We start from the raw sequence: 10,253 nt of genomic DNA on the forward strand, positions 1-10,253 counted from the left end.
GAGGCAGCTTACAGGGCGTTGTGCCAACTCCTGGATTGCTGAAGACCTGTAAAAACTGAAGACAGCTGGCATGGTCAGCACTGTGGTGGTGCTGGTGGAGGTCAAGCTAGTAATGCAATAAATAAAAGCAGGAAGAATAGATTCAGCAGGGGGGGGGGGGGGGGGGGGGGGGGCAGGAATAGGGGCAATCAAATGAAGTGAGATCAAATTCGCATGGAGTGGAAAGGGCTGTGATGAGAACAGAAGCCTCTGCCATAACACCAACTAACTCATGAGATGCACCTTGATCAGCTCGCGAAGAGAAGAAAAGTAACCATCAGGTAACCATCTGATTCTGACCAAGAGGAACAACTTGGCGCTGGAATGAGGGATTAAGAATAAGGAGAAGCACCCCTACTTACCTGTGGACAGTGACAGGCGTTACTGTACTTATTCCACTTACTGTTGCCAGATTGTGGCCGGTGCGTGTTGTGCGTACGCGTGTGATTGAATGCACTCATGCAAAAGGGATAATTGGTGGGAGGCAACAGCTCCATCAGTGGGAGTATGTGTGCGGCTTGGGTTAATCTCCTCTCCCTCATTTATAGATTGAGTCTCCGGAGTGTTGGAATGCCCTAACACAAAAGGTGAGTTTGCCCTCTTGGCTCTTCGCTGTAGCGGTTGTTAACCTGTGCTATGTAATTATGTCAACAGCTTTAACTCACAAATAAATCTTCATCATCAGCGTGTCCAAACCCTCACTACACACTGACTGAGTGACACCTGTGCTTTGGACATCCATTTATTTACTCCCAGAATATGATTGTGTGCGTAGTTATAGGGAGTTGCAGTCTTATAGCAGCATACTGCCATTGTTTGGTGGACATGTGTGGACTTAAAAAAGACAAGCAGTGTTACTTTAAGTCTTTGTTAGCCTGACATTTTTAGCAGCGATGGGATAAATTCTCACAATAGGTGAAGTGGAAAACTGGAATGAAGAGATTTTTTGCAGAGAGGAATGGGGAAGAAGGGAACGGCTAATGCACATACAAGGAGATGTGCAGGCGGTAGAAGCAATGTTGTAGCATGTTCCCTCTGCAGAAAAAAAAAGACACTGCAGCATATCTCCCCCTCCCCAGTTTGCTGACCAATGATGTTTGGAGGTCAGACTCCCAGCTCTGCTGTCAGCCCCATGACATACAGCTTGTTCAGGAACACACCTTAAAGGAAGCGCAGGGGAGGGGGGGCAAATAATCACAAGCAAAATATATGCACATATTTATGCCATCTGCTGAGAAGCTAGTGAGCAAAAATGTGCAAATATATGCATTCAGCATACTGTTACCCAAAAAATAAAGCTGCTCAGCACGGATGACTGCATGATGTGTCACCCCGCACAGAAACGGCTGTTTTGTCTTCAGTGCAGGAAAACGAGCAGCGGATGTCAGACGACAGAGATGTGGCCAGATAATTTTTGCACGCACTTGGAAACTCAGATTTTTAACAGTTTTGCCCTTATTTTGACTAAAAAGAGTGCTGTTGAGGAATAAACAAAATAATTACTGCATGTGAGTGTTTCTCATCAGTGGCTAGTGCTCACTAAGTGCTTACTCGGGTCTGTTCTCACTAGAAGTAGTCCCCGGGGGTGACAGGACATCAATACTGAATTGGAATCAGCAGCATGGATCTACTACCATACTCTTAACTCTTTGCAGTGTGCAGTGCAGCTCAGTGATATTCAGTGTGTAAGAGGCACAGTTTGAATAAAATGCCAGACATATATATGCATGTAGGGATCTGAAGGACCTGAAATCAGCTTCTTGTTTTTAGAAATCTTTTCCTTTTTCTAATTTTCTTTCTTTCACATTTGAATTAATCTCTATTGGTTTTTGTTCTTATCCTCAGTTACAGTGTTAGAAAATGTTCTGTTATTTTATGCGTGGCCTAAAATTTGCAATACACCTTCCATCTGGCTCATTTAAGGTGGAACTTCTGTCTGAGTCAAAGTGAGTCATCTCTCTCAGTGGCCCATAGAAAACTGCAGATGTGGGCCACATTTAGACCAAACAGCAGTTACTGCTGTCTGGGCAGTGAGTCAGCATCAGAGGTTTGTTTGTCCACGTACTGAACACCTGTAGGTCGAAACAGTAGTTAAACATATTTTGAAGAACTTGTCTTAGGGCTGTAGTTGAGAAGGTAAACTGGCAGTCATGTGATAATTTCACATCTCTATCACTCTGTGTTACAATAAAATAAAAAAATTAGAGCAGCTTTAAGGAATTAAAAACTGGCTGTGGCTTTCCTTCTAAGCAGACTTACTGATAGTGTGCAGCTTTTTCAGGCTGATCTGAGAAAGCATGTGACGCGATCTACAGCAAACATTTTTATTTTTGCCTACAGCACAAACAGTGCCCGAGCTGACCCACGACCCAAGTTTTCCAAGGTTGCGAGCCTTTCTGTGAAGAGCTGAGACCTGAGCTTTCTCTGTGTGATAAATGCTGTCGGACATGTGGCCTTTTCAAAGAGAGATTACACATTTCTAGCGCCAGCCTTAAAGTAAAGGAGGCAGCCACAGCTTTGTTCCAACACCTTAAGCTTTGGCAGTCTTAACAACCCAGCCTGCCTGTTATGTTTAGCAGATGGGACTAAATGCCTTGATTTAAAGAGCCAAGCAGACTGAGTGAGTGCTGAGAGTCAGTGGTTTGCTTTTATGTTAAAAATAGGGCATTATATTTAGAATACTTTTTTTTCAGTCTTGTTAATTCTAATGTAAGAGCACAGTAAAGTCCAGCCACCTGCAGATCCTCCTTTAGTATTTTTCATGTAATTAATGTGTAATTACAATATAACTAATGTCCAACAGGGAAGATTGTCCTAAAACAGAAAAACAACGGGAAAAAACAATTTAGGCTCAACGCAGTAATTACTACATGTCTTATTTTCAGCTGATAAATTAAATAAAATACTTTCATTCACTGCTGTGTGAAGTTCATCCCCTTTGGGCTAAACACACAAATATTTTTTCTGGGTCATGTGGTCAAAACTGATTTAGCGATTTAGGTCTCTTTTGATGTAGCAGAGCAGCAATGTTACCAAAGAAGGAAGAGGGAGTTTCAGGGGTCACATTCCTCACACCGGAAAAAAAAATGGACAGACTGCTTTACTCCTAATGCAACAGAACCAGAACGAAGGACACTGAAAATTGAGAGCAAAAGTATTTTGATGAACGAGATAGTCAATATTTGCTGACAATTCTGTCTGCAGTTCTCCCTTTTTAGGCAAACTAAAAGTAAGCACTGTTTTTTTTATACACAAAACACTTTGCCCTTTTGCTACTGTTTGCATCCCCTTGTTGGTCTCTGAATGAACTTAGACATTTTGTTTGGTCGCCTAGTTTTCAAATCCCACTGCAAACTGTGCGTTGTCGTGATTGTGACTGCACACTTGTCTACCAGCACCATCATGTGTTTGACCTGTATTAGTCTCCTCCTGTTGGCTTCTAATAAATATCCCTGCTCCTCACCCCCCCCCCCCGGTTTGATAGGATTAATCGAGCCATTACTTAATTACAGGCTTGAGAAGAAGCTGAAAATCTATGAGGAGGATTTACAGCTCTTCCCATAAATCAAGGACAGATTTTTTTCATAACTGCTTTCCACTAACAGGATCATTAGCAAGGAAATGAAGGAAAGAGCTGGTGTTGCTGCTGATTCTGCTATCCAGGTAGCATTTCCAATGCTGGTCAGGAGCATTACAGTAATTACTCACTGTTAGAATGTGAAAATGGTTTAATAAATTTATGATTAAAATGTTCAATCAGGATTAGTAGCTCTAAATTGCAAAAAAAAAAGCAGTGCCATTGTTCCATCATACTGTAGGCTTAGACTGTAGACTTTTGGCATAATGGTTCACTGCTACACTCTCATTGCTTGCTGAATTTGTAAATAATTACCTTACATGGAACTCAGAGACCAAGGATGGGGTCTCATTACAAATGCAAAAAAGCTTTGAAAAGAAATATTCAGTATTTGCTAAGTTAACACAACATCTCTACTACTGACTATTGATGGTGTAAACACTGCTTTAGAGTTGAGATCATGTCTAAGTATTTCTATACTCTGTTAGCAACCTCTTTTATTTTACCATGTAGAATAGCAGAGAGTTTGGTCCATGTTGGCCCAATAGCATCATGCTATTGCCGCACATTTGTCTGCCACACATCCAAGATTGTACTGAGATCTGGTGACTGTACATTTGAGTACAGCGAGCTCACTTGCATGATCAACAGTTGATGTTTTGAGATTATACTTCTACAGAATATTATACAACGCATTTTAAAGATAAATGATCCAGTTAGCAAGCTCCTCAGAGGTCAGAGGAGAGTGGCTTGAGTTTTTCAAGCTAATGAAGGCAACAGTAGCTTAAATAAACACAAGTTACAAACAAGGTATGCAGAAGAGCATCTACAGCAGCAGAAGACCACACAGGAAACCGAGGTCATAATTTACACAGGTTCATGAAAATTGAAAAATAGAATATGGGAAAAATGGTGCCTGGGCTGATGATGATCAATTTCTGCATACACAACATAAAGACACGGATCAATCCTGCCTTGTATCAACAATTCAGGCAACTAATTGTAGTGTAATGACGTAGGAGATATCGTCCTGGCACACTTTGGGCTCCAACTTGTTCATGAACACACCTTAAAGGAAGCAGAGGGGCGGGGGCCAAATAATCACAAGCATAATAAATGCGAGTTGTTTAAATCCCGCAGCCTACTTAAGTATTGTTGCTGACCATGTCTATCGCTTTTTGTGACCACAATGCACCCATTCCCTGCTGGCTGCATCGTCATGTCACTGTCATATCATCTCAAACTGGTTTGTTGATCATGCAAGTCACCAGATCTCAGTACAATTGTGGATGTGCGGCAGACAAATGTGCAGCGACAGCGTGATGCTATCATGTCAATATGGACCAAACTCTGCTATTTTACATGGTAAAATAAAAGAGGTTGCTAAAAGAGTTTGCAAACACTTGAAATGTTTATGCCGTCAGTAGTTAGTAGTAGAGATGTTGTGTTAACTTATCAAATATTGAATATTGAATATTTCTTAAATTGAACTGTAATAAGACCCCATCCTTGGCCTTTTGATTACAATGTAAGCTAATCATTTACAAAATCAACCAAAGACTCTCCAAACACTCAGGCTCTGAGCTGAGAAAGGGTGTCTATCCTCACTAAACACTTAGATGTGCGAGGAATGGCTAACTATGAGCCAGCTGGCATCCCCACTTGCCTAGCACCTCTAACTATCAGTCACTTTTCATACTTTCTACTTCTCCATACTCTCTCAGTGCACTTGCTAATAGTCCATTATCTTCTTTTTTGTCAGGGTCCCCCACCCAGCTGCACATCTATCAAGTTTGCTTTTGTATTTGTTGGTTCTCATTTCTGCATCGGCTCTGCCAACTGGCATATACACAAAGCTTGCATCAGCAACCGGCCACATTTCGCAGCACCACTTATCAATCCACTCAGCAGTCACACAGGAGAGGCCTGGCTTACCCACAGTGAAGAGTAGAGAGGTGTATTAGAAATGTGTTCCAGAGAGTCTGTCAGCAATTACGCTTAGAAGACGCACGTGGGAAACATGAAGAGGTAGCTATGTTGCGTAAGGAGCACAAGATAGTCTGCCGTCCTTTCATGCCCTGATAAGGAAAAGGAGAGAGGTGGATGCGGTTCCAAAGGTTTCAAATGTAAGATTGTGTGTTTCAGTATCAGGGTTAGATCAGATTTAATGGTGTTGCAGTCTTCATAACACTGACAAGACAACAATTACACATGCATGTGATTACTAAGTATTAAGTGTGTGTATTAATCTGACACTGATGGAATGCCATTCATTTTTGCAGGCCTATCATAAATGAAGGCACTGGACAAAACACACATAATGATTCACTTTATTGCTACCCTTTCAGGAGTGTCACCAGTGTCATTTCAGTTCATCCTCTGGACACCATGGAAAGGTCTTCCAAACCTAATGGCTCATCTGTTCAATATTTAGTCAGATATTTCAGTCTGGACCACAGCAGACCTGCTAAATAACAGACTAACACTGATTCACTCAATAGAACTGTGCTAAAGAGCCTATTCATGTATTATCATGGCTAAAAAAAGAGATAGACCTATTAGGACTTAATGATTTCCATAATGATGGGTTAAAGGGTGAGGATAATTTGGTTATTCAAATTGGGTGAAAGCTGAACTTTAATCTGCCTTAAACGTTTATTACAATACGAGAAACTTACCAGCATTCAGAGTGAAAGAGACATAAGATCTTTAATATCTTGATGACATTGCCTAACATGTCCAATATTTGGCTATTTCCTTCTAGAAAGCATGCTATTCCCCATTTTAAAAGGTTATCTCTGTATGTCAGCTGTAAGTTTGATCCCCCTATGTAGCATCACACAAATTAGAAGAGGGAATGATATAGACAGAAGTTAGTAGTTATCTTAAACGCATCCTTGTGCCCTGCTGCGGTAATTACAGTGTTAATTATATAGCTACACCCTCTGTTGGCCTCTGATTGCTCAATAGCTGCTAAATCATAGTTTAAGGAAACACAGCTAGTGCCTAACTTTGTCTCTGTGAATTGTAGTGCCGGGAAGGTAGCGTATCCAAAAAATGGCAAGCGAAAAAATAGTCCAGGATGTCAGGTGTTGTAGAGTTTGATGGCCATAATGAACGACTTCCTGTGGCATTCTGTTTTGCATTGTGGTGGAAGGAGTCTTTTCCTGCAAATGCTGCTGTGACTGTTCAACATGCCACGGAAAGGGTGTAAAGCATCCAAAACTGTGCTTAACTTGGACAGCGTCCTCCTTTCTGACACTGACATCAGAGAGTCAAGCTCTACAGCCACGATCCTACTGGGCCAGCAGCAGTTTGTTGATGCCCCCTACCCTCAGTCTGCTGCCCGTGGACACCACAGACTCAAAGCATGCTGAGCATCATCCAACAAATATTAAAAGACCTCAGCTTCTTCAGAAACAGAGATTGCTTTGGCTTCTGTGTTTTAAGTTAAGTCCAGTATTGTTTTATTCTATTCATTTATTTGAATGAAAACAGCTCCCTGTAAGATGAGTTTATGAGAGTGGAACCTGGGGACAGTACCATCAAAACAATTAGTGAAATTAGCCTAAAAAGCTCAATAGTACTGCAGAGTCAGGTCTAACAATCTGTAGCTTTGGTAATTTACACAATACACATAGTCATTTTATCCGTTGTTGTTATAGGACATATTGATTAGTGGACTTTTTGAAGACTTCACAAGCACCGCAAGCAGACCAAAGACACTGCCGGGAGCATTTCCAAACAGCTACAGATAGATTATTAAAGCCACTGAGTCAGCAAATTCATTTGGGAGATCTATTACAATACTGAAAACACGTGCATGGGAAATCTTGCAGAAAATTAATTTAGTCCTGCCTCTTTTCCCTCTGCCTCCAGTCTGACTGTGCCAAACATCTTCAGCACTATTGGATTACTGGTAATTGCAAAATATCAAAAACCGAGTCGGCAGCGGTTTTGTAGCAGTATGCTACAAAAAGTGAGCCATGATTGATTTTATCATCCAAATGGCAATAAGAGTCTGAGAATCTGCCTCCGAGTGAGCCTAGGTGAGAATTTATGGCCGAGGAAAAAGGCTGAAATGCGTAATCTGTTTAATTAATTCAAAATATAATAAACATGACAGTGTGCGTGGGTTATGCTCAGCATTTCACATGTCTGCAAAATAATTTAATTCAATTACATTTCTGCATGCAGCAACATGCTATCAAGTATAATTTTGTTATTATGGCATCAACCTCTGGTTCCCCTCTCGTCCTCTGAGCTCTTCACAGTCCTTTATATTGCTATTATATTTCAATTCTCTGGTATTCCTGAACTTCTCTCATGCACCATTTTTTTTCTGCTGCATCAGCGTTTCCTTAACATCTGTCAAAGCACTGGAAGAGCAATACTTTATTCAAACTGAAGAGTCATGAGTGACACTGGCTTTCACACTGGGCAATGCTCACTCTTTCTGACTGATTACAGCACAGGAGCAGGGCAGAAGCCAAAGTGCTGGGTTCATGGTAAACTACACCATCCACTGGATGATTGATGGGAGGCGGAAAGATTTTTTTTCCCCTTTTTATTCTATCTGTGTAAGGTGGAAACTGACTCTTGACCAAGTAAAACACAGCTAAAACACAGCTAGCTTGATTAAGATAGATATCTGACTAACTGCAGTCATGCTGGGTAAAATAAATGAGGGCAAATGGAAGTTAGGGGGTCAAAGATTTACTTTAATACTTGAGCTGTCTTTAATGACTCTGCTAAACAGAGAGAGGACGTAGACTTCAACATCATCGCCCTCTTACAGATCTGCTTTGGCATTTCACCTGCTCAGCTCTTAGACATCAAAGTAAGTCAGGAATAGAAGTGAAAGTAGCATGATGTCATTCCCAGACAATGTCCTCCTGTACTCATACGCCATGCACTCATTCTGTACCACTTCTTTAACACTGGCCAGACGAGTGGACCTCAGTATCAGCTGTTCCAAATGTGGATCTCTTTGGATAGCAATGACTGAAAGATGTGACAGAGTGCCACTGTTCAGATAAAAGAGTCATTTTCTCACAAGATCAGTGTGCCACCCTGCTGTCCTTTGTCCCGTGGGCTATTCTGAGAGAGACTGCGAGGGTGCTTTTAGTATACACTGTATGTTAGGGCTATATATTTATTTATATACATTTATTTATATAAAAACATCAGTAGATTATGAGAGTGTCATGTGGGAACTTTTATGTATTTTATTTAGAATGAGTTCTACAGTATGATGTAGCTGTAATCACGAGAAAATGAAACAGTTGCAGTTGTTTAAAGGTTAGGTACAGGGATACTCTGTGTGACGTGCAGTGTGTTGTTATCCTGGCTGTGGCCAGCTTCAGTGTGTCTTGTATTTAATGTCAGTATTTGGAATGCATTTAAGACTTTACTAAATGAACGATGCACTATGAGAGCCACCTGCACTGAGGATGATTCTTGAACGTCAGTGGAGACTGGTAAGGATTCTTGCAATTATATTCATTGACCACTTTGTTTGAGTACATCTGTTCATCTCCAAATATCAAAAAAGCCAATCATATTGCAGTAATTCAGTCCATTTAAGCATGTCAACATGTTCTGTTGAAGCTCAAAGCTTTAAAGAAAGGTGATTTAAGTGACTTTAAATGTGGCGAGGTTGGTTAAGCCACTGGCTTACGTCGGAAACTGCTGATCTGCTGGGATTTTCTCACACAACCATCTCTATGGTTTATAGATAGTGGTCTGAGAAAGAGCAAAAAGAAATCCACCGAGCTGGAAAAAAATGCTTTTGTTGATCCCAGAGGTTCAGATGAGAATGGCTACACTGTGTCAAAATAACAACTTGTTACTGCCAAGGTATGCAGAACAGCATCTCAGGGCACACAGCACATTAAACCTAAAAGCACCAACACATGTCAGCTAAGAACAGGAAACTGAGGCTACAATTTACACAGACTCGCTGAAACTCGCTGAAACCTACCACCAGGTGGGCATTCTAGCCTAGTTATTTCATTTCTATTACTTGAATCTTTAAAGTCCATAGCCTCTTCCCTCGGTATGTCTATACCTGTACCTCCTGTGGATCTCTGCATACCAGACACAATGTATCATCATCGTCTTCCCTGGCCCTGTAAGAATGCATGCCTGATAGTATGCCAACGGATAACATATCACCTATAAAAAGGAACCCTCTTGACCACAGTAACAGACAGTAAGGGCTGCTTTTACAGCACATGAGTGCTGGTGATAAAAGACCGAGCAGATGCCTGCATACACGCGCGCTCACAGAAACACATATGCACACATACACACTAACAGATGTGGTCTTGCTGACACCTCACAAAGGTCAGCCATCAATAATGCTCTAAATTCGTACAGCTTTCAAGCTGACAGAAGAAAGGGCTCTTTATGGATGTGCTAACGGCAACATAACACCTCAGCTTTAACGCTGCTAATGAAATGCTGTTAATGTGACTGAAGTTATAAGATGACACAAATAATAATCACTCTTACTGAAGTAATAAACAGTGAAAATGTATCAGAAATGTGCAGTAAAGAAACTCACTTGAAAATCAAATTCAGACATAGTTTAAACATAAATTTGGCATCTAAAGATGAAAACCCTGCATATAAT

The 10,253-nt window shown here is 41.0% G+C and overlaps 1 protein-coding gene across 3 annotated transcripts in view; it reads left to right on the forward strand.

Annotated features, from left to right (window-relative positions):
- The first annotated feature begins 203 nt into the window (after positions 1-203).
- The window catches only part of sorbs2a (sorbin and SH3 domain containing 2a), a 69,703-nt gene continuing 59,653 nt past the window's right edge, over positions 204-10,253 (forward strand). Inside the window, exons 1-2 of one of the 3 annotated variants that reach the window (XM_005746944.2) lie at positions 204-320; positions 588-626. The gene's annotated coding sequence lies outside the window, so the exon portion shown is untranslated. Of the gene's footprint in view, positions 321-357; positions 627-10,253 lie in introns of those variants that run through there. The other 2 variants (XM_005746946.2, XM_005746943.2) reach the window with 2 other exon arrangements.

This window comes from Pundamilia nyererei, unplaced genomic scaffold, assembly GCF_000239375.1.
Source record: "Pundamilia nyererei isolate P.nyererei 1_Seehausen unplaced genomic scaffold, PunNye1.0 scaffold00186, whole genome shotgun sequence".
Lineage (NCBI taxonomy): Eukaryota > Metazoa > Chordata > Actinopteri > Cichliformes > Cichlidae > Pundamilia > Pundamilia nyererei.